Source organism: Perognathus longimembris, chromosome 4 (assembly GCF_023159225.1).
Source record: "Perognathus longimembris pacificus isolate PPM17 chromosome 4, ASM2315922v1, whole genome shotgun sequence".
Taxonomy (NCBI): domain Eukaryota; kingdom Metazoa; phylum Chordata; class Mammalia; order Rodentia; family Heteromyidae; genus Perognathus; species Perognathus longimembris.
Genome location: NC_063164.1, coordinates 57,416,173 through 57,441,100, shown reverse-complemented (window position 1 = coordinate 57,441,100; position 24,928 = coordinate 57,416,173). Strand labels below are relative to the sequence as shown.

The 24,928-nt window shown below is 36.4% G+C and overlaps 1 long non-coding RNA gene across 1 annotated transcript; it reads left to right on the top strand.

The window, feature by feature from the left end:
- The first annotated feature begins 210 nt into the window (after positions 1–210).
- On the top strand, positions 211–23,390 carry LOC125350608. Its single transcript, XR_007210777.1, has 3 exons — positions 211–421; positions 1,954–2,185; positions 23,138–23,390. It is a non-coding gene; the product is annotated as an uncharacterized LOC125350608 (long non-coding RNA).
- The last annotated feature ends 1,538 nt before the right edge of the window (positions 23,391–24,928 follow it).

The window sequence follows — 24,928 nt, the reverse complement described above, 5'->3', positions numbered from 1 at the left end:
GGCCTGCAGCTGGCCCTGACTGCAGCCTGACCTTCCACATCCAGGACATTTTTTTTTTTAAACTTCTCTTCTACTGTTGCTGTTCTTTAAATGCACACCTGTGACGCCGCGATCTTTTTAGTGAGTGGCAGGCTTGAGCTTGTCCTGTCTTCTCGAGGCGTGTGTGTGTGTGTGTGTGTGTGTGTGTGTGTGTGTGTGTGTGTGTGTTTTAAGCCTGCAACAGCTATGACGGTGAGAGTACTAGACAAAGACTATATCTGATGACAATCTTCAAACCAACAGAGAATGGGATGGTAGATCTTACTGACTTCTTGGAAATTTTACAGAAAGAAAGGAATCAAATGAACACACCAGTGAGCTTGTTTGATATTTCAGTGCTGATGTTTATGCTCTTTAGCGAATTCTCTCTCTTGACAAGCAGGTACACTAGCATATCTCGTATATATTCTCATAAGCGCCTAGTGTTTGAGGTCACACTAATGGGCCCCAAAGCTTGCTTCCAGAAACCAGTGTGAGATTAAGAAATTAGCTGGAAGCAGCAAGTAACGATCTACATTAGCTACTGTAACATTTCCTTGATAATGCAACAGAAATAGGTATTAGAGTAAACCGGTAGGTATTAAAATTAAACTGCAGAAGTGGCACTGTGGTTCAAGTGGTAGACTGCTAGCTTTGAGCACTAAGAGGCTCACAGGCAGTACCCAGGCCTCGAGTTCAAGTCCCAGGACCGACAAATAAATTAATTAATTTGTTATTTAGAATCTGTAATTCACCAAATGATCCTTTAGTTGATTATTCATTATAGCAATCAATTTGAAAATAATGCTGCTGACATTAAGTAAAATACTTAATACTGTCTAGTAATATGTAGATGTCTTGCTGCATCTTTGCGTATAAAATGGAATGAGATCGTAGCTTGGGGTACCATGGTCATGGTACCATGTCATGAAAAGTTGCTTTAAATATTAATGATACCAAAGTAAGTCATCTCACTAACTCTTCATTTTAGACTTTAAACAATTTCAACAATCAGTTCTAGCTCGAAATGACCAGATTTTACAGCAGCTTAAATAGACAACAATATAAATAATAAATAACAGTGAAAATTCCAATCCCAAGATCAGGATTCATACTTCAATTACTTTCACCCCTAATTTGTGACACACTAATAACATTATGGACTTCATTAGGATAATCTTAAAACATGTTCTCAAGGCTAAAGGCATTTTCCATGTCCATTTATTTTTCCTATTCTCCTAGTCCCAAGCATGAAGATTGGATTCTCCATGCTGAAGTTAGGTATAGACATATGACTTATTTTGATAATGAAATGTTTCATTTTCTAGTAGGGTCACTTGGAGACCAAAGCTTAATTCTCCATACAGTCTTTCCTGCTGCCACAATAATGGATGTATCAAGATGGATACTAAGAAGTGCACTAGGTGCACACTAAGGCGGCACAGCTGGAAAAAACCTGAATACAGCTGCCTGGAGAGCCCCACACCTACAATAGACCTGCATAAGGGAGAAGTAAACTTACATATACTATTTAACAGCTTTTAGAACCAAGATAGAGAACACTAGGTAGTATTCTCCATTTTTGGTACTAAGCCATCCCTGCTGTAGATTGCTGAGCATACTAAATAAATCTAAATAAATCGTCATCACCATTGCTGTAAAACCATCTCACATATCAGTGGAAAACTACTACTTCTCAATCTTTCATTCTTGTTATGCAGAACTATTTCAAAATTGCCAGAGTGGTCCAGATATTGCTCAACATCCTTGTTTGTAAATATCCCCTCCCCCTACTTAATCCAATCATATTTAGGGCATCTCAGGAAGGTTTTTAAAGACTACACTTGTAAAGAGAGCTCAGCTTTTTCTTCAGAACCCCCAGTGGGTCATTCTGTGGCCAAAGGTCCTAGGATACTTTCAGTTATTAATTTACAGGAAGGCAGAGTTGAAGGAATTTGTATTTAAGATGCCATGTCTTATCCCTTGTCTTCTGAAAGGATAGTGCACAACACAAGGGGACCTTGCAAATATTTATGGGATGAAGAAATGGAGGTACCTTAAGGATGTCACTCAGGTGAATCCTAACAGGAACAGAAAGCAACAAAAAAGAAAAGAACAATTTCCCTTCAAGGGACTGCCAGATCTTTAAAAATGGAACAGCCGGAAGGTGAGTTTGTCCTTTGAGGTTGAAAAGACTTATTCTCTACATAATTGTCTCATGAGTAAACATGATGACAAAATTAAGACGGAGAAAAAGGTCCACTTTACTGTCTATCTCTTTGAATGACAATATAGGTTCGAAATTCCTGCTGTAGATTATTAAAAGGGAAGACAGGTACATGCTTTATGTACTGGGAGATGAAAATTTTCTCAGAAAGAAAATTAGGATTGTCCAAATATTTTTGTCTAAAATATTTGGAATAAACTTTTGGAATAAATATTTTGTTTAAAATATTTGGAGTAAATCATTTGGAATAATTCGATAGTTTTATATTTTTAATATTAAAAGTAAAGGGATATTGTAAAGGATATTTTTATTCAACTGTAAGAGCTACCAAAAAGAGGCATTTAAAAATGAAAAATCACATTCAGAGATAGTTAATATATCCCTATGCATTTCATCTTTGACTATTATAACCTAAACAAAGTGCTTATTTTATGACTTCCTAGATTGTAGGTACATGTAAATTTATGTAATGAGATCAAACATGTTGCATAATTATGCATTTTAATGGAAGTCATATGTCAGACTCTGACTCTTACAAAACTAATCTCAGGTAAGCATGTATTTAATTAAAGTCTAGGTATTACATTTAAATTGAAGAAAATATGGAACAGAAAATCAAGTTGAGGGATATAGGCATAATACTTTAATATTTCAACTTGTATAGTATTTTTTTCAATTTAAAGAGCATTCTTGTATGCATTAAAACAGAAAATATTAAGGTACATGTTCCCAGAAAGAGCTTTCTGCCAAAATACCAAAAATCTTTTTCTTTGGCTGCCAGGAATTGTGGGTCATGTAACACAGGCCCTCTAATATGTTTGGCATTACCTACTTTTCCTTCTCCTATATTATTTTGATGCCTGTGTTTCCAAACTGTACAATTTAATAGTAGGAGAATATAATGTTTATTGATACATATATGTTGAAATTATATATAGTTATTTTCATATAGAAGTAGCCCTTTGTGTAAAACTACTTTGATTTTATTTCATTGGAAAACTTTTCCTCTTTGTGCTATAGATGACAATATACAAAAGAAAACAGGAAAACTGATAACAGGTGTGTGTGTGTGTGTGTGTGTGTGTGAGAGAGAGAGAGAGAGAGAAAGAGAGAGAGAGAGAGAGAGAGAGAGAGAGAGAGAGAGAGAGAGAGAGAGAGAGAGAGAGAAGCCTGCCCTAGGGCTTAATCTCAGGGCCTGGGTGTTGTCTCTGAGCTCTACTTCCAGCTTCTTGGTGGTTAATTGGAAATATGAGTCTTATAGACTTTGACTATCTTCAAACAATGAGCTTTAGATTTGAGCCTCCTAAGTAGGATGACAGGTACAAACCCTTGGCACTTGACTTTATAACAGTTTTTAAATGATTGTCTTGCTTAGTGTACATATATAGTACAATATCTGATGCATATCCTTTTAATATAAACTGATAAAATTACTTTTCTCCATTTAAATTAATTAAACTTTTAAGACAAATATAACAGGTGAAGAAGCTGACTTATATAATTATTAAGAACAATGATAATGGCCATTTTTGTTCTCAACTATATTTTATCCCATAGTTGAGTATATGGGATATTTTTATACTTTTAATTTTTAATACTAATAGAAGAAAAGCCACAGTTGTTGTTATATTCCTAAAACATAACAACTTTCCTGTATAAAACTAATACTCACTTAAATCAAAGCTTGAGAAAAATTATAGCAATGTTCATGAATTAAAATTTATTTTAACAAAAGAATCATCTACTGAATGTGTATGCCATGTAAGAGTCAAAGTAAGGAAGTAAACATGGCAAGAACACTGCCTTTGTCCTTCAGGGACTCACAGCCCAGCCCACCATGCTCACACATTTCTGCCTGTGGCTCTCAGGTCAACAATCATCTAAAGGAAAGGTGCCAGTAATCACTTAGGGCCCTCTACTTCTCTTTCAAAAGTAAAACTCACTCAGAAAGTCCTAATTACCAAAGCAAATGATATTTGATTTTAATACGTGTCTCTTATAAATAGCACTGCATTTCTATATTATCAAATACAATTTGAGGAAGAATATTAACATAAACCCATTCTGGAACACAGGTGAGACTTGGAAAAATATGCTTGGGCCCACAGACCTTGGAAACATTTAGTAATATGAGTATAGAGGATAGAACTTTTAGTGCCCTTCCAAACTTCAAGTGCATATTCTAATACCTCAACACCAAGTTGTCTCAATTCCACATTCTCTTCCCTTCTTGCCAAAATTCTTTTATTTTCTCTGTTCTATACAATCCTGCTATGCTGATTGGAAATACCTTACCTACCTACTGAAAGTGGATGAATCTTTTCATTATATTAAAGTATCAGTTCTGTTAAAAGCATCCGTTGGTTTAAATTTTAAACCCTATCTAGTGGCTCACACTGTAATCTCAGCTACTTAAAAGACAGAAATCTGAGGATTATGGTTCGAAGCCAGCCCTGTCATGAAAGTCTATGAGACTCTGATACTAATTAACCACACACACACACACACACACACACACACACACACACACACACACACACTTTCTCTCAGAGCCTAAAGTGTAGCTCTGGCTTAAGTGATCAAATACCAGCCTTGAGTAAAAAAGCTAAAGGACAATGCCCAAGCTCTGGGATCAAGTCCCATTACTGGCACCCACAAAAGAAATAGAAAAAAACAAAAAAGCTAAGAACAAAAAATTTAGCAAAATTTTTACCATTTTTACCCATTTCATTTGATGTGATTTACTTAATTTTTTTTTTTTTTTTGGCCAGTCCTGGGGCTTGGACTCAGGGCCTGAGCACTGTCCCTGGCTTCTTTTTGCTCAAGGCTAGCACTCTGCCACTTGAGCCACAGTGCCACTTCTGGCCGTTTTCTGTATATGTGGTGCTGGGGAATTGAACCCAGGACCTCATGTATACGAGGCAAGCACTCTTGCCACTAGGCCATATCCCCAGCCACTTAATTTTGATGTTTAAGATTTTGCAAGTAGCTATTAAATTCTAGTTATAAATAGCAGCCTCATTTCTGTCTTTATAAGTTATTTTTAATAAACGAGGACTTTTATTTTGTTATTGTTTTATTCTGGCATAATCTTTTAATGTATATATACTATAGTATCCCTCTTATGTCCCCAGATTTGGGCACATTTTCTTAAGTATTCCATCCAATGTTTCTATTACCTCCTTTCATACATCTTAAAGAAGCTTTGTAAACTGCTTGTCAGCTTCTATCTATCTCAAAATGCATAGCTTTGACACAGGCCACCACTGATGAGGCTTTCCAGGCCTACCACCTAACAAGTCTTAGCACATTTAATCTTGGCAAGGCCTGAGCCCTCCTCTTCTGCCTTTTCTCCTGGGAGGCTGAGCATGTGTGTGGCTAAGTATCACAGTGGTTAAGAGCTCAGGCATTGGAGCCAGATAGATTTGGGTTAACATCCTTGGCTCTGCTACTTACTTTCTGGGTGACATTAGGAAAGTTACTGTTCTTGGCACAGAGTCAGTATCCAGTGAGGGTAGAATAAATGTGCAGGCCTATGAGGCTCTTTATAAAATAATGTTACAACTACGAGTGTGCTGTGTCTTGGTTAAGACTTTATAAAGCAAAAGTCTTTGTGCTTCAAGCTGAGAACTTTTACAATAATGACCTTGAGCAAATCACTCAACTGTGGAATATTCAATTCCTTTCCAGCCAGCCTGAGCAGGAAAGTCTGTGAAATATTTATCTCTACCTAACCACCATAGAGCCGAAAGTGGTGCTGAGCTCAAGTGGTAGAGCATCAGCTTTAAGACAAAAATCAGTACCCAGTACCAGGGCAGAATCAGGCCCTGAGTTAAAAGCCCAGTACTGGCACACACACACACACACACACACACACACACACACACACACACACACACACCCTTTCCTTATCTCTGTAAGTTAGAATAGCCTATGATCTCTGTGATATTGCTTCTCCATATGTTGAGACATCCAGCTCATTGTTTTAAAACCTATTGAATTCACAGATAAGATTACTACTAATAAAGATGTTGTGTCATACAAACATACAAAATAAGAAGAGAGAAAAGGTGGGTAAGAGGGATGGGTGAGAATATTGAAAGGGGTGACATTAGTCAGGATATATTGTATTCATAAACTGCTTTGTTAAATGGTAAGTCCTTTGTACAACTACTTATAGATAATCTTAAAAAGGAAAGAGGATGTCATATCGTCTATTATCTTGCAAAGATAGTTTTACCACTTTACCATTCTAAAAACTGAATTAAGTGACTTGTCCCAACTATTACTAGTAAAGTAGCAAAACTGGGATCAAAATTTTATTCTTAGTATTAGTTTTTACTTTTGATGTTTTAGTAACGTTAGTTACCCTACTGCAAGTATGGCATGCTAAAAAATGTTAATTCATAGCCAATAAATATTATTGAGTAAGCAACATGCTGAATAACTTTTCCTATCTCTGAATTCTAGGTCAACTTCAAAAAGTACTCACTTACTCAACCTTGCATTATCACAAAGGATCCACTTCAGTCTGGGGAGGGGCTGGGAATATGGCCTAGTGGCAAGAGTGCTTGCCTCCACTTCATTATGGGGGAAACTATAGTTGTGGTGGTATCCAATTTCTTCAAAGGAATATAACAATAATAGAAAAAAAGCATAGAGGAGAAAATTTTAAGGGTAATCAGAAATTCAGAAGCTTTGTAGAGTGGCTACTCAGGGCCTTCAAGTTCCCCTTATTACTTTAAAATATATACTTTAAAATGTAAAGCCTTGTTCATAATACATGTTCTACTATAGGATAGTAGAACTACCGAAGACGCTCTGAAAACTGTAGAGAACAGTATGTTCAATCAGATCCCTCTCTATTTATATCAAGGTCTATGCCATATACATATTGTGTATATAATATATGAATACTAAAAATGGGGGAATACACATTTTACCTTTCAGACAATTTCTATCACAATTAGAAGGAAATGATCCAACACATATTTAGATAAAGACTAGTTTAAAAATTTTTAAGCGAATCTAATCAAAATGTGAATAATACTCAAAACCAGAAATAAGCATTTTATATTACTAAATTTGTTTTTGTCAGCCAATTAAGTTTCCCTTATCAAAGCAATCTTTTTTGTATTACCTGGGTCTTAAATAACAAGAAAAGAGAAGCAAGACAATGGGGAACTACTGAACACAAAGCAGGACTGACCCCCCCTTGACTCTTACAGGCGGCGGTGTCCAGCAGTCGAATGCAGTGTCTGTCTTGTCTGAAGGTAGAATGTGAACGTTGCCACGAAGTTCATTGCTCTCAGTATCAGATTTTACTTTATTAATGTAAAAGGCATATGGATACATTTCTTTAAGTCCACAGATTTTTTATTATGGTACAGCTTTTAAAAAATTATGTTTAAAATTCTACAAATGACAGTATGCCATGTCATAAAGCAGGGGGGGTGGTTCCTAACCTTGCTGGGACGCACGGTAGGTTCTTCCACGCAGGTCAGATGCTTGTAAGTGTTCGGCTACCTTTGCCAAACGCTGGTCCTGTCGACCAGTGCAGCCTTCCCGGTGTCGGATAGTGTTGAGAAGCTTTGCATTCTTGGTTCATGTTTTGTTTCAGAGTGACTGTTACAGTTGGGGTTTTGTTTGGCTGTTCAATGACTGTGGAGGAAGTGAAAGGAAAATAACCATGTTACACACTTCCTGGAAATGTATGAGTGTGTGAATTTCAGGCATTTTTTAAAGGATTGTTTAGTAAAAGGAAAAAAAATAATACCTATCTAGTAAGGGTGTCGGTGGCTCACACCTGTAACCCTAGCTACTCAGGAGGCTGAGATCTGAGGATCATGGTTCAAAGCCAGTCTGGGCAAGAAAGTCCATGGTCTATCTTCAATAAACCAGCAGAAAACCAGAAGTGGCTCAAATGGTAGAGCACTTGCCTTGAACTGAAGAGCTCAGGGACATCTCCTAGGCCCAGAGTTCAAATCCCATGTCTGACAAACATAAAAAAGAAGAAGAAAAGAAGAAAAAGAAATTAAATGATATAACATTCCTAACACACTTAGCACATCAAGGACATCTAAGATTCTGGCTAAGGGTATAAAAGATGATAAATAACAGAGTACTAGCCAACACTATGTGCATCAGTGTAGACTTAACTCTTTTCTTCTGGGCTTGTAGTAGTTATCAGCTTCCATAAGACACAGGAGGAAGTTAGTTGATAAAAGATTATGTTTACTTGAGAAAGGATATTTGATTGCTTAATCAAATTTGTTTAATCATCCTTTTATGTGACTGAATATTTGCAGAAAGTACTGTGTATGCTTTAAGCATAGTAACATATATTTTTCCAAATATTAATGATTTTTCTCTCATCATGAAGTAGATGACTTTGGTTAGCAAAGAATAACTAATTCTTCTACAGAGATCTGGGAAATGCACCAGGTAAATAAATAATTTCTATAACAAAGCCATGAAAATGGCTTTCTAACTACTTTACTGGAAAAAAAAACACATACCATATTAATTTTAACTTCTGAATTCAGATTGCACAGGGATTCTTGGTGGCAACCAGAAAGAATGTTAAAATGTAGCTTTGTATTTGACCAACATAACACTCCTTTGCTTGCTGTATGTTCTGATATGAGTTTAGAATTGCTCCTCACTTCAGGCATAATTTTCATGCCTGTTGTAAGTTTTAAAGCATGTCAATGCCATAGAACATGGTTAGCTAGAGCTATAACTATGTCTGATTCTTTCTGGAATACCTCACCTTTTTAAAAAAACAATACCAGTTAAAGTTGAGGTATTTAAGAAATTGGTAGACATTTAAGAAATTACTAATAGTCATTTTGAATATATTTACATCTGTGAATTCTGTGTTTCAGTTGGTATTTGTTGTAGAAAGTCTAGCCATAAAAAGGAAGTAAATTGTTTGAGGCAGTTCAGCATCAACAGCAGAAGGCAAACAACAACAATGGCAATAACAAAAGGACCTTACAATTCTATAGAGGAGATTTTACTAGAGATCTAAAGTACATTTGATGTCTTTTAGAGGTCCATAAAGAGTCTACCAATGTTACAGAATAATGTACTTAAGTCTTGTATTTATTTATGAGATCATAACTAGCTCTATATATTTTAAGGATACAGTTAATTGTTGCCACATGCTCATAAAGCAACAAGAAGGCATAATTGCTCTTACTTTGAAGATGAACAAATGATAAGTCATCTTGGTTATATAATTACCCAAGAACCTACATAGTAGTGGGAACACAGTAATTAAGTCTTCATGTTTTAGTGTGAAATATAGTGTAATGCCTTACCTAAATTACAGGAACTGTTTTGAAAATTACCTAAAGAATATATTATTTTCCAGCTATTTTTATATTAATAATTAATCAATTATATTAGAATCACTAAAATAATAGAAGAGTAGAACTATGTTTAAGTGCCTTTAAATTTCTTTGAAAATTATTAACACCAGGGTACTCTTACTATCCTTTCATACAAAAAGTACAATGTGCAGGTAAAAACGTCTATAGATTTAATATACATTGAAGTTCATTTCAAAAATGAAGGACAAATAATTTTAAAGTTGTTTAACTTCTAGAATAAGTGACAGAGCCACTAGTTAAGTATAAATTCAAAATATTTTAATTTATCATTGGTTAAGCTATATTAATAGACTTTTGATTAAAGCATTATTAAAAGAAGTAGATCAATGCTCATAATTATGAGCAATAATTCTGTGATATTTTTAAGATTTGGTCTTTATCAATGGCGGAGGTTTCACCTCTAGCTGAGCAGTACAATTACGTAGAGTACATGTTTAATATATTGATTTCTAAATGTGACAGGCTCCATTCCTATCCTCAAGTTCAAAATATGAGATTCTGAGCAAAAAAGCCTTAGTTAAGTAAAATCTCTCTATATATATATAGATATACATAAGTATATATACATATATATAGTCAAGGATGCTCAAGTGTGTAACTCCATTCATTTATGTCCACTGAAACAAAAATCAGGAAATATATTTGATGATTATAATTTTCATGTCTTTAGACAGAACTTCTTTTTAGACAGAGTCTTTCTGTGTAGCCCAGGATGGCCTCAAAATCTATCCTCCTGTCTTAGACTCTCAGCTGCTAAAATTTCAATTGAGTACCACCATACCTGGATAGATAGAACTTCTTAAGACTGTTAATATACTTCATGCTTACCACAGAGTTTTGGTCTGTCAAGTGCTTAATGAATTCTCAATGTGAAAACAAGAAGAATAACACAGGTTTCCTGACCTGAATCAGGTTTCTGCCTTTCCTGAGTATAGTTCCACATATCCATAAGATCTGAGAGTAGTACATGAATAAATCCTTAAGTATAATGAATAGGAAGCTCAGCAAGTAAACGTTTGAGAAATATGAAACAAAAGTCCATGTAGAGTTTTGTTAAGAAGAGAGTGCTGAGTGTAATTCAGTGATAGAGAGCTTGCTTAGTATTCACAAGATCTAGAGTTTTGTTACTACACACCACAAAACAAAACAAAAAAGGGGTGGGGAAGAGGTCTGAATAGATGTAAATTTGGGTAAATTAAACACAGGTGCAAAGACAGTTGCAACTGTAGAAACAGCATGTGCTAATGTGTTATCAAAAGGACATTTATTACTAGAAAACTAAATGAAATGTTGCCAAAACTCAGGAAAAATCTCAAATTCTTGGATGAGTATGTAGCACATAAGAAGGCTAGGTTCAGAGCTGGGCTAGTAGTTCACACATGTAATTGTAGCTACTCAGGAAGCTGAGATCTGAGAATCTTGGTTCAATCCATCCTGGGCAAGAAAGTCTGTGAGACTCTTTAACTCCAATTAACCACCAAAAAGTTGGAAGTGGAGGTGTGGCTCAAGTGGTTGAGTACTAGCCTTGAGCAAAAAAAAGCTAAGGAATAGTGTCCAGGCTCTGAGTTCAAGCACTGGGACACACACACACACACACACACACACACACACACACACACACACACACACACACAGAGAGAGAGAGAGAGAGAGAGAAATAAAATAGATAAATAAATAGCCAGGTTTATTTCATTTCATAGGTGACCTTTTTTTCTGATAAATATGGAGAAAACAGCCTTGAGAGTTTCTTTTATATCCAAGAGAGGCCAAAATAAATTGTTATTTTCCCAAAGTAAACTTTATTGTCAGAGACAGTTAAATGGTGATTTTTCTAAACCTGCGTACTTTAGTGCTTGGTAAAGATTCAGAATTATATAATTTTCAGTGACTTTTTATTGCTATATTTTTCTTAGTTGGAATGAAAAGAAAGCAGTGTGTGTGTGTGTGTGTGTGTGTGTGTGTGTGTGTGTGACTGATGTTTGAACACAGAACCTCACACATGCTGGGCAAGCACTCTATTACTTAAGCAGCACCCTTGGCTGTTTTTATTGTATTTGTTTTTCAGGTAGGATCTTCATACTACTTTTTCCTTGGGTGGCTTTGAACTCAAGGTCCTCTAGCCTCTGCTTGCCAAGTAGTGGGAGTTGTAGGCATGCACGACTACACCATGCCACGGCACTGTTTAACTTGCCTTAAAGTAGAAGTTGTTCTTCTGTGTAATGTCTAGAAGCTCCCAGCCATTGTATTTCTGCACCTCAAGATCTCTTCCAGTTCTATATTTGCTGTTTTCCTTCCCTTCTTTGGATCACCAATTATTGCTCCCTATGCAAACGATTGTGAAAATGACCCTCAGAGAGCACACAAACACCCAGATATTAGAAACTAAGCCATATAAATTCTGTACAGATTTTTTTCTCTCTAGACATTTTCATGAGTTGGAGGCTAAGACATGCATATACATTCATGTATTCATTTCAAACTCAATTTGTTCATGCATTGGTGATTCCTAGAGAGAAAAGTATTAGGGGAATAAAAAGGAAATTCATTTTCATAAAAACATTATTTCTTGGATAGCACTGACTGATCATATTTGAAAACTTAGAAACATAATGGAGAATTTCCATTTCTCTGTGAGTTTATTTCGTTTTCTAAGCTGTGACTTTTGTTTTGTTTTTTTCAGAACTGAAGATTACATTCAGGACCTTTTGGCTCCAGCCCCTTTTGCCTTGGTTATTTTCAAGGTAGAGTCTCATTTTATGCCCCAGCTGGTTTGGTCTGCTTGTACTTCTCCTTGTCCTTGAGGATGATAGGTGTGTGCCAGTATGCCCGATCATTGGTTGGGATGGAATCTCATAAACTTTTATGCCTAAACTGGCCTGGAACCACAATTTTCTGATCTCTACCTCTCAAGTAGCTAGGATTACAGTTTTGAGCTACTGAAAAGGACAAGCTACAGGGCCTTGAAAGAATTCAGATTTTTCCTGGGTCTGTGCTGGTAGAGAACTATAGTCTGAAAGAAACTCAAGGCTCCTTACATGAAAGAGCACAGGTAGGACCAGAAAGAGATGGTGCAGCTGAACACAGCAAATGCATCACAAAGTGTAAGAGATAGGGCAGCCAACACTGGTGTGAAGGACAGCCTCAAAAGAATAGTTCAGTCTTTGAAGTGGCTTTACTACATTTCACTTCTTAAGCAGACTTCAGAATTTCTTCAGGCAATCATCTCAAGTTATCCCTATTACAAAGAAGCCAAGAAAAAAACAGCTATAATACATTTGAAAGTTACTTGCTCAGGGGCTAACAGAAGTACCTTATAAATATTATTCGTTTAATAATCACACAGATCATATGTTAACACTATTCCCTTCATTTTGCTGGAGAGAAAATTTATAATCATTATAACAGAAGTACATTTGAATGTTATAGTATAACTCAAGTGAGTACCAATATATTTTTCTTCCATAAACACAAGATAAGGAAGTTTAACATTACACTAATCTCTTATCAAAAGCTATTTTGGGTTTTTTATATGAATAGTAGTATCTAATGCAGAGAATTGTGCATCAGGTAAAGAAGTTTAGGACCCACAATAGATAAAGGTCAAAAAAGCTAAATAAGAGTGCAAGGTCCTGAGTTCAAACTCCTTATGGGTGTGTGCTCACACACACATACAAACACAGATTGTGCATCCATATGATTGGAACACATGCAGAAGATACTTTCTTTCAAGTGTATTATAACATGTTGTAGTACTAGCGCAAACGAGGTATTTATGTACTTGAGAAAGCAAAGATGTGCAAAGATTATATTTGCTCTGTAGTTAATAGGCAACCACTATAGTTCTGAAGACTCCAAATAAAGTTAAAAATAAAGTCAAGTTACTGATAAAGTCAGATAGTTGCTTCTGACCTTCTGTTTACTTCTCTATCTCTTCCAACTTAACCAGATTTCTCCATCAAAATATTTTTGCTGTTTGAAATGTCACATGAAAGTGAATCATAGTCCTGCCACTGCTGATTCCTACCTGCCAATTTATGATTACTGGTATTTAACTTAATTACAAACATGATTCAGAACTAGAAAATCATACAAGGGAGACAAGCCAATTCTGATGTGTATCATGTGTAACCAAGACAACCACTCTTTTGTTTACCTATGAATTAAGTAAGTGCTTACTCCATAAAAAGAGTTTAACACAACCAAAGCCTAGCTCTGGTTTAACTTTAGCTGTAGTTTGTGATAATGATCTCCTCCATAGTAATTACTCACATTGTTTAGTTATTACCTAATTTTTTACAGGAATAAAACTGGAATTCTATTTAGCCAAAAACACTCTAGCTTATCCTTATGTTTTCATATAGCATCTATGTGACATTCATGCATACCTGCACTTTTCACACTCTTTATTGTGATATAAGCTCAACTCTGCAGTCAGTCTTTTAATAACAAATAACTACAAGAGGGAGACAGAGTATCTTACAGGTATACTGTTTTCCTACCCCTGAACAGGTTGATCATGTAATTGTAATTGCTGTGTATAATGATATGTGAAGCTGAATTCTGTGAAATGAATCAGCCAGTGACACTGGGAATCTCTCTTTCAGACAAGGCTTAAAGTATTTCAGCTTTTTTTTTTAAGTATGTTAATTATTGCATGATTTTATTTTTAAGAAGTATACATATAAAATAGGCCTAATAGGAACAGGAACTGCTAATTTTCTTATGAAGGAAAGGCCTTCTGAAATCTCTGTTTCTTCTCTGAAATTGCATACCAAGACCTGACGTAGAAATATTCTAAGACACTGAAAGATAAATCAACTCTTCCATCAAAAAACTCAACCCTTCTCCTTTTCTGTCTTTGATTCCCACTGTTAGCTCCAGGACAAACCCTTCTAGCTATGTATTGGGAGGAAAAGTGGGGACAGTGATATTGACACCTGGAATTTATTATCTATAACTACAGAAGATTTCACATAATGTCCAGTAAAAATTATTTAATTTTTTTCTAGTCCTGAGGTTCGGACTCTGACCACTGGTCACTGTCCCTGAGCCCCTTTTGCTCAAGGCTAGTGCTCTACTATTTGAGCCACAGTGCCACTTCTGGCTTTTTCTGGGATTAATTGGAGAGAGGAGTCTCACAGAGTTTCCTGCGCAGGCTGGCTTGGAGCCACAATCCTCAGATCTCAGCCTCTTGAGTAGCTAGGATTACAGGTATGAACAATGGGCACTAGCAATTTTTTTTAATGTAAGATTCGGTTTGGGTTGTACTGAGTGCACAAGTACACTGAGGATGTAGCTCAGTGCTAGACCACTTGCCTAAGTGTGCAAGGCCCCAGGTTCAATCACCAGCAGTATAGGGGAACAATGGTGGTCAGGATTCAATTAGCATGTTTCCTTTTTAAATGGTGTTACGCAAAGTCTTTAGTAAATTTCTTTTCCCTCTTATTTCAATCCTTTTTCTGCAAAGTTGACAGTCAAAGTTTAGATCTGGGCTTTATAGTTCTCAAGCTTTCAAGATACAAGTGATATCCTGGTCAAAGTTTACAATCTTATTTAAGAAGTGAACTTTTTACCTGGTTATGAAATAGCAAATATCCACAGTGTAATATGGAACAATTGACTTTGTTTTATGTTTGTGCTCTTGGTTGCCAGATGTTCCAAAACTACACAGAATAGGTAGAGTTACAATAAAAATTTCTTATTGCATTGTCTCAATATTATAGTGGATTATTTAATATAGAATGAACAGGCCTGAAAAGCTGATTTCTCCTTAAAATTTAAATATACAAAAACATTAACAGCCATCCATTTAGGTATTTGAAAATTTTCATCTTACTTTTGTTAGGCAATAGCATTCTTCTCCTCTTATATCCTGTGTATCTCACTCATCACACCATGCTTGTCTAGACATATACTTACTATAGACGGAATACTTGCCTGAAGGCAGACATTGTGCCTTAATTCACTTTGCATAACCTATATAAATTGCAAAAACATTATATTATTTAATTTTTATGACCCAAATTGAATTCCTGCCAACCTTCCCCAACCCACAGGGAGAGAATCCAACATGAATAAGTAGTTGGCTTCCCGTTGGCACACAGTTCTCATTAACTAGAACACGTGGTCTTAAGCATAAAAAGAATTAGTGAAGAACTTGTCCTTGGCTTGCTTTGGTCAAGGGCATTGCCACATTGCTTTTGCTTAGGCTTGTTCTGTAATAGAGGATGGTGATCCCTCAGTGCAACTTGAGGGACAGACCCTTAGTTTCACCATCTTGTCAGCAAACCCAGGGCATGATCTGCTGACAAACCTGTGTTTCCTCTGTCATAGCATTCACCAATAAACCCTGGCCTCCAGCTTGCAACTATTTAAATAAATCTTCAAAGTGTTTGGGCTACTTTCCCATTACAATCTGAAGTACCAGCACCTATGTCCTTCACTTTCTCAAATGACTATTTAATTGTGCTATCAGCATAACCTTCCAAAGCCAAATAACAGTATCTCCTTGTCTGCTTCAAGATTGTGCTGACAACCAAAATGCCTAGTAGAAATCTTCCCTGTGAGAAAGAAGGTGAAAATAAATTTAAGTTCTTTGGGCTGATGAGCCCTTGTCAGACAAAGACAAGTTTTTTTATTAACTGTGCTGAGGATGAAGCCCCGTGTTAGAGCACTTACATAGTATGTATAATAATAGTAGTAGTAATAGTAATAATTATCATCCTCTACTCAGGTACATTTTTTGTGGGGCTTGAACCCCTCAGGACCTATGCACTGTCCCTATAGTTGTGTACTCAAAGCTAGCACTCCACCACTTTGTGCCACAGCACCACTTCTGGTTTTTGGTGGTTAATTGGAGATTAGAGTCTCAAGGACTTTCCTACTCCCACTGGCTTTGAACCATAATACTCATATCTCAGCCTCCTGAGTAGCTATACACATGTGAGCCACCAGCAACTGGTTGGTTACATTTTTATTTGTAACACTTTTACCAGTGTTTTGACATCAAGGCCTTGGGCTAGCTAGACAAGTATTCTACCATTTGCATCACTCCACTGCCTCCAAGCCTACTTTACTTTTATTTATTTTTCTGATATACCTCCTACTTTGTTCTCTAGAGGCCATACTGAGACTAGGATTCTTCTATCTCAGCCTCTTATGTAGCTGCAGCTACAGATGTGAGCCACTGGGATCGTCTCATTTCTGCCTCTTGTGTACTTGGAATTATAGATGTGCACCTCTACACTTGGCCTACATATGGGTTTAATCTTAAAATTTCAGTATTTTAAAGTTTTAAAGTTTTGTATATGCACTTTGTAAATGCACCCACTTTCTTTACTTCACACAACAGGCTTTTCTTACTTTTGTTTTTTGTTTGTTTTCTTGGTGGTCAGGTTTGAACTCACACTTGCTGAGCTTGCTTACTTGGCTGATGTTTTCTTATTGAGTCCTACCTCTAGTGCCTGTTTTCTGCTGGTGAGTTTGGATGGGGTCTTTCAGATATTTCTGCCTAAGCTGGCCTTGAATCACTGTCCTCTCTGTATCTCAGTCTCCTGAGAAGCTAAAATTACAGGCATAAGTTACCCTTGCCCAGATAGCATATGTTTTTAAAAACTCCCAAATTTTCATTTTTCTCCTGTCTTTTTATCTTCATCTAGAGTAAGTCATCTCTTAAAATTTTTAATTAAGGTATGAAAGCTCATAAATTGATATCTGTGTTCATTAAAGTTTTCGTGTTTCACCCATTGCAAAGAAAAGAAAAACATGCTTTTGAGACTGATCTTGCTATGTAGTTCATGTTGACTTCAAACTCTATAAGACCCAGGAAGATCTTGAACTTGAGCTCCTTTAGCCTCAGCTTCTTAGTGTTAGGATCACAGGTGTGTGCTACTACACCTAGCTTCAGCCATCAGCTTTCAATTAAATTAGACCTCCAGCTTTGAAACAAATATCTTGATCATCCTTTCCATTACTCATCAACTTTTGTTGATTCTTTGCTATCCTCAGTAATGCTTCAGATTTCTAGCCCTTAAATCTATTAAGGTTTGTTCATATGACTGCATGTTATGTCATTGAAAAAATAATGCTAATATTTAATAAACATTTATTTTAGTAATAATAATATTGTAGTTGTGTGCTAGTACTGAGGCTTATGAGCTTAGTGCTCTTTCTTGACTTTTTCTCTCAAGGCTGGCATTTTTCTACTTAAGTTAAAACTCCACTTCTGTTTCTTTCTGTTAGTTAAGACAGGTCTCACAAACATTTCTGCCTAGTCTGGCATGATCTTTTGATCATAGCCTCCTAAGTCATCAACATTTTTTAAAATAATTTATTAGCAAAACATACTGTGAGCTTTCCCCCTTGAGAATGGATGTGACTGATGATAACAGTGATCAATAACGACATTTTGGTGTCTTCATTTCTCCCACAATAGGAGATAAACAAATATTTTTGATAGCAACTTAACTCTACTAACAGAATCACAAGTGCTCAATATATTATTGAACACAATGAAGTTCCACATATAATGTAGACTATGCCTATGAACTTACATTGTGGACACTTTCCTGGCTCAATGAATTTTCCATAATGTTGGCGGTTCTAAGTTCTTTTCACATTGCTTTGTCTCCAGTACCATATATTTGTTAAATGAATGAAATAATATGAATGTTGTGATTTTTAAAAACATATAATTAAACTGTCAAAGGCACATTCACTCAAATAGCTTTTGCTTTCATGTGTCCTATCACTTAATTCTTGTTCTTAAAAAGGGAAAGCAAGAACCAGCTGCATGGTGTCCCCCGCACAGATTTTTACCTTGCTTTTGAAAGCAAGTGTGTTCTCCAATGCTGGAAACTGTTGCACATATGGTATTTGGCATATTTCACCAATGTGTCTTTGTAAACGTTTAGTCATCTCCAGATCCTGTAATGTAACAGCTTGTACTTCAAGCACATGCCTGTGATTCCCCAATCACCATTTCTTCCAAAGAGCAGAGAAACACAGTACCTGTTCTTAAGGTTAAGCAGATAGGCCAAGTGTTCCTTCAAGAAAGTCTGTGAGTAAGTCTATGTGCTTAGTGGGGAGAAACAGGAATGAGAGAGCTTACATTTTTCCAACTAAGAAAGTGGATAAGGAAACTTGCTAGGGGCAGGTAATAGGTAAAAGTGAAATTCTCAAAAGGAACATGATGAGAACCACTTATATACAAAGTCTGGGAACCAGAAATCATTGAGGAAGATAACATGTAAAAATGAAATTCCCAAAAAGAAACTGTATTAGAACCACTCGTATACAAAGTCTGAGAACTGGTAACCATGTGGTATGTGCCCTTTAGTGTGATCAGGTGGGTAGATACCAGTATGCAGTGCTGTGTTCTTGTTAACACTGAGTCTAGTACAATACCCCTGCCTTTATACAACCTCTTTGGCCAGAAGTTTCCAGAAGGTGTTAAGTGAGCAAGGGACCTTCTTTCCACTGGCCTGGGTCCAGGAGAACAAGTTCTAGGGTATGAGGTACACTGAAATCCAGTTCCACTGCAGTGGTAAGGAGGAAGGGGGTCAACCCAGGCCAGCAGGATCCAAAGACAACACACATGTGGGTTCTGGGTACATTCACACAGGCCTCTGTATGCCCAGAGGCCATGCTGAAGAGATAGAAATCTAAAAAACTGAACTGTACCTGGGTAAAACTGGATTACTTAAAAGTGATAGGTGGCTTAGCAAGATGACTCCACCACCCTCCTGCCATGTCATTCTGGATGGGATTCCATTGGGGATTAGAATAACTCAGCTGTCTTTCCATTCCTCTGGAAGAACCATCAGATAGAAAGCATTCTTGACGGGGCAGAGAAAGGATAATCAACCACTGCTTGTTTCAGTTTGGGAAGAAAAGAGTGAATGAGAGTCACACTCGATCTGTCTGTGCAGCTGTTCCCGTTCTCATACTCCCTGCCTGTCTCCTTCCAATTTTTCTCTAACTGAACTTGACAGGACTTGGCTGAGAATGCAAGGGTAGGCCTCTGAAATGTTTGGTTAAATTTTTTTGGTTTTGGGTTTTTGTTGTTGTTATTGGGTTTGGTTGTTAAGAAAACACATTCTAGCAGCTGTCTAAACCAAACCACAAAGCCAAAAGACTGTTTGCAAGTATATGAATCATTTCTTGCCCCTTTTTATTCTAAACTTCTCCCAAAGGTATTTGTGATTGTCCCCTATTGATCTCTCCCTGATCTGTTTTTTTTTTTTTTTTGTATGAATGTGGCACTGGGTTTTGAATGTAGGACCACCAGCTATCACTTGGCTTCCTCACTCCAGACTACTACTTGAGCCACAGCTCTATTTCTGACTTCTTATTGGAGATACACATCTTATGAAATATTCTAGTAAGGCTGTCTTAGAACCACAATCCTCAGATCTCAACCTTCTAGGATTACAGGCACAAGCCACTGGGGCTCTATTTCCTTCCTGAGTGAGACATATAAGAATGTTACTGAGCCTGACTTATGAAATGGTAACCCTGGCTATTCATCACCTTTAGAATTACAATTGTTTTGAAAGAATATTATTGAGACAAGATGAATGAGATATATTACACTGCATTCTAGTTAACTCAAAATCAGTAAAGAGATTATTTGTATAACATCATAAACTGCTATGACTTACTTTGACATTTATAAAACAACATACCTAATGAATGCAGAAAACACATTCACCAAAGCAGGCACATGCCGAACTGTAAAGCAAACTACAATATATTTCAAAGGTTTGAAATTATATAGTATATTTTCTAACCTCACAGCAACAAAGCTAGATATTTAGAAAGAACAAAAAGATATTTAGAAAAAACTCTGAAAATTAGTACAGTTTTTCATAGTTGGATGAAAAATGAAGTAACAATGGAAGTAAGAAAATATTTATTTTAATAAAAATAGATCATGAAATTTCCTGAGTGCAGCTAGAGCAGCATTTCGAAAAATGAACAGGTATCAAATGTGGCACCAATTTAGGTGACTGGTTTTAATCAGAATGTCAGAGGTTAGCTACCTTTCTTTAAAAAAAAGTCAGTTGATATGTAAGCAAATCTTTAAATGGTGTAATATTTGTGCCCAATGATTTTTATGTAAATGCTAGGATTAAATATGTTGCTGTTACACTTTAGAAAAATGGAGATATCTCTAATAGGTTGTTTTGTCATTGAAAACAAATGTAATACCATAACCAGATGTTTATTTGAGGGGCATACTTAGAAAGTGACATGTAACCCATAAAGTCAAACAAAGAAAATACAAATTAAAATCTGTATATATTTATCTATCTACCTACAACAACTAGTATATCATCATTGTTTGACACAAACATCCTCATAGACCCAAGACTATCTTCGTAGTGAGTTCACAGTACAAATTGAAACACTATAGAAACACAGATTCAAATGTAGACAAACACAAAATGGAAATTCATTGTTTTAGATAGCGGAAAATTGAATGGAGAGGAGGATAATTTTTTTTTCTGTGTGAATCAGTAAACCCTTTTTTGGTGTTTGTTTGGTGTTTGGTGTTATATCATTAGCTAAATTAAAACCAGAATGTCCTTTAACAACACATAATAGCTCTCCTATGAACTGAGGCAAAATTCTATCTTCTTTAAGCAGTCTTCCTTAAAACCCATGTCCCATCCCCAAACAAATGAACCATTGTCTTCCTGTTACCCACAGAGCCTTTCAGTTTATTCTGTCTCCTTCTGACCTTATTTTCACTTCCCATTTCTTTCTCATAGAAATGCACACACATACATATATACGTATGTACATATGTACATACACACATATACACATACATTCTCTTTGATGTTAGCTAAAGGATAAGGATTTGTACATAGTAACTGTTAATAATATTTGAGAAAGAATGACTAGGATGTGGTAATTGCATTTATAAATGGTGGAACAAAACCTCTGGTTTAATGAAATAACAGCTAGGTTTAAAGAAGCAAAGAGCAATTAGCATTTGTAAAACTGTTTTAATAACTACAGAGTTTCAGGAGCTTTCCTCTGAAAGGGGGTCAGGCAGCATTTGTGGACAGAGAATGAAAGCAAAGTACCAAAAGATCTTGACTGACTATAGTTCAGCACTTGCTTTACTTGGACAAGGGGATAATTATTTGGCAATTTGCAATTGGCTGTAGTTTGACTGCAGTGATTGGCTGAAATTTGGCTGCTATAATTGGCTGAGTTTCAGTTAACTTACTGCTAGGTTAGGGTTTCAAGTTTAATTACACAGTAAGTTATAACTCCCTATGTAGGGACTTCAAATATAGAGGCATCCTCAGTCCAATTTTTTAAAATGTAAAATTGAAGTTCAATGAATTTTCCCTCTAAGAAACGAACTGGTGATTGACTTACTATAATTTGTCTTATGAACCCTAATGAGAGGTTCAGTTTTATGATTGTGTGATCCATCAGAACATTGTGTCTCCTTGATTTCTTTTTTTTTTTTTTTGGCCAGTCCTGGGCCTTGGACTCAGGGCCTGAGCACTGTCCCTGGCTTCTTCCCGCTCAAGGCTAGCACTCTGCCACTTGAGCCACAGCGCCGCTTCTGGCCGTTTTCTGCATATGTGGTGCTGGGGAATCGAACCTAGGGCTTCGTGTATCCGAGGCAGGCACTCTTGCCACTAGGCTATATCCCCAGCCCGATCTCCTTGATTTCTAAATGCTAGCTTGAGGAAGACCTCTTAGGGAGCATAGAGTAGGTCTGAGATGTGGCATCTGGGAGACTCATCAAGCTGCCAGCTAAGAATCATTTTTACATGGTTGAGACATATAAAAAAGAAAAACAGTAGTGTGAGATACGTGAAAATTAAATGAAGATAAACTTTAGTAGCCAAGAAGAAAAAAACTTTTTGAATGCAACACATCTGTTCAAATGTTATATATGAGTCAAGAAGTTGTGACAGAAACTAAAGAGCTCTCTCAGTCCAACATAGCTGCTTTTTGGACCTGTCCTCAAAACGTTTGTCAAACCTTGATAATAAAATGAATTTTCATTTCATTATGCCTTACCAAATTTTCTTCTTTTCATCATGTGTAGTGTCTATATCTTATATAATTCTCCTAAACGTGCTGAATATTTAGTATATACATTTCTGGCAGAATGATAATAAATCAGTTCAATGCTGCAGGTTTAACTATTCCAGAAATTCTACCTGGCGTGGATCACTTGTTTCATAAACTCTAAGGGACAATAAATTCTGGACAGGACTGTAGGCAATAAATAAACAGGATGTAAAACTGTCATTTTATCAGCCCTATTTGAACAATAATTTATTGCTGCTTGTCTTGATGAGAGTAAATAAAAACCCCATCTGTTTATAAACATCATCTAGTTACCTTTTTTGATAGTATCTCTTACCTTTTGGCTCTTCATAAATATGAACATTTCAAATGTGTTTTAAAAATCTTTTAAAAGTAATATAACAGTAGTTTTTTTTCTCTTCTAATATAGATCATTGCATGTACTCTGTGAATGAAGTGGGCAGAGAAGTATAATTGTGAGTTAAACATGAGAGGCATGGGCAAGAAAAGAAGAAAAGAAAAGGAGAGCAACAAGGATCTTCAGAGAAGCAATACCCTGCCCCCCACTCTCTCTCTGTGTCTGTCGTGAAGCTTGAACTCTGGGTCTGAGCATTGTTCCTCAGCTCTTCAGCTCAAGGCTGGCACTCTACCACTTTGAGCCACAGTGCCACTTTTGGTTTTCTGGTGGTTAATTGGAGATAAGAGTCTCATGGACTTTCCTGGCCAGGCCAGTTTTGAACTGCAATCCTCAGATCTCAGCCTCCTGAGCGGGTAGGATTATAGGAATGAGCCACCGGTGACTGGCTAATGCCTCTCCCTTTTAATAAGGATGGTGTTTCACAACACAAACTGTTATTGCCTGGTTTCTTTTTCAGAGGAGACAATTAATGTGACAGTGAAAATCAAAGATAAAGAAAATGGAATATACACAAACTTTGTTTTTCCTCTTATATATACCCTTTGTGAATGTAACCAAGCCAGGTTGGACCAGGGAATCCATGAATTAGAAAACAGGTTGCTATGCAAATTCTGTTGCCTTCAAATGTAAGTGAAGGCAAAGAGCCCTTCACTGCTTCAGCCTCAGAGTTGCAGCATAAGCACACATCTTCCCAGATCACACAGGTGATCACAAGTGGGCTCTAAGTCTCCAAGATGCCAGGGAGGTGATTTTACTTCAGCCATTGATACCCTGAAGCCAGCCACACTGATTGCTACCAGACCTCTTTTGATCTCAGTCTTTTCATCACATTCCTTCAGCTTTTGTTCATAATTCATCCAACACAGGATTCACAGAAGCCAACTCCTGGGACCGGATTAATTAGTTCTATAGACCTGTCTGGGCATCTTTCAGTTCCACCATGAACTCAAATTGGTGCTCCACTTTGAAAGAAGAATTGTGGTTAACCCCTATGGTTACTGTATTTGATTTTGGTACCCTGGGTATTGTATATATGTTTGTCTGAATCAGGAAAGTGAAGAGAAACATCAAAATGGTGGGACAAAGGGTAAAAGGTGAACCAATGCAACAGCAATACTTATAAGACAATATGTTGTAAACCAACTGTACAACTCAAGGGGGGGGATTGGAGAGGAGGGAGGGCAGGAGAAAAATGAGGGAGGAGGTAACAAGTTTGACAAGAAATGTACTCACTACCTTACGTATATAACTGTAACCCAACTGTACATCACCTTGACAAAATTTTTTTTAATTGTCCAGAAATTTATTCAGACCTTAGTAATGTAGCAAAAAAAATGGATCATATATCCTTTCAGTGCTTTGCCTACAATGTCCTCTAAAAGGCAGTTTAACTCAGTAAGTGAGTTTTTCCCTTTTGTTTGATATACTATTTATTATTTGATTAAAACACAGACTGATAAGTTGCATATTAACTTGTAAGTTTTTGTTGGGTAGAGATGAAAGGATTTGTAGATTATTATGTGACTTCCACTGAGGGCATAATTAGTCTTCTGTCTAACATAGAATTTTTATTCCAACATGCTCTCTTTAGTGTTTCTCCATGTGCTCTTGAAACCACACTTGTGTACTGATTGATTTCTTCAGTGAAAAGTTAAAGAAGTGTTTTATGCATGTGTATTATACATATAAATATATGTATGTGTAAACATATATGATATAAATATATTATTAAATACTATTTATTATATAACAATGTCCACACATATGTATAAACATGTGTAGTATAAATATGTTATTATGTAA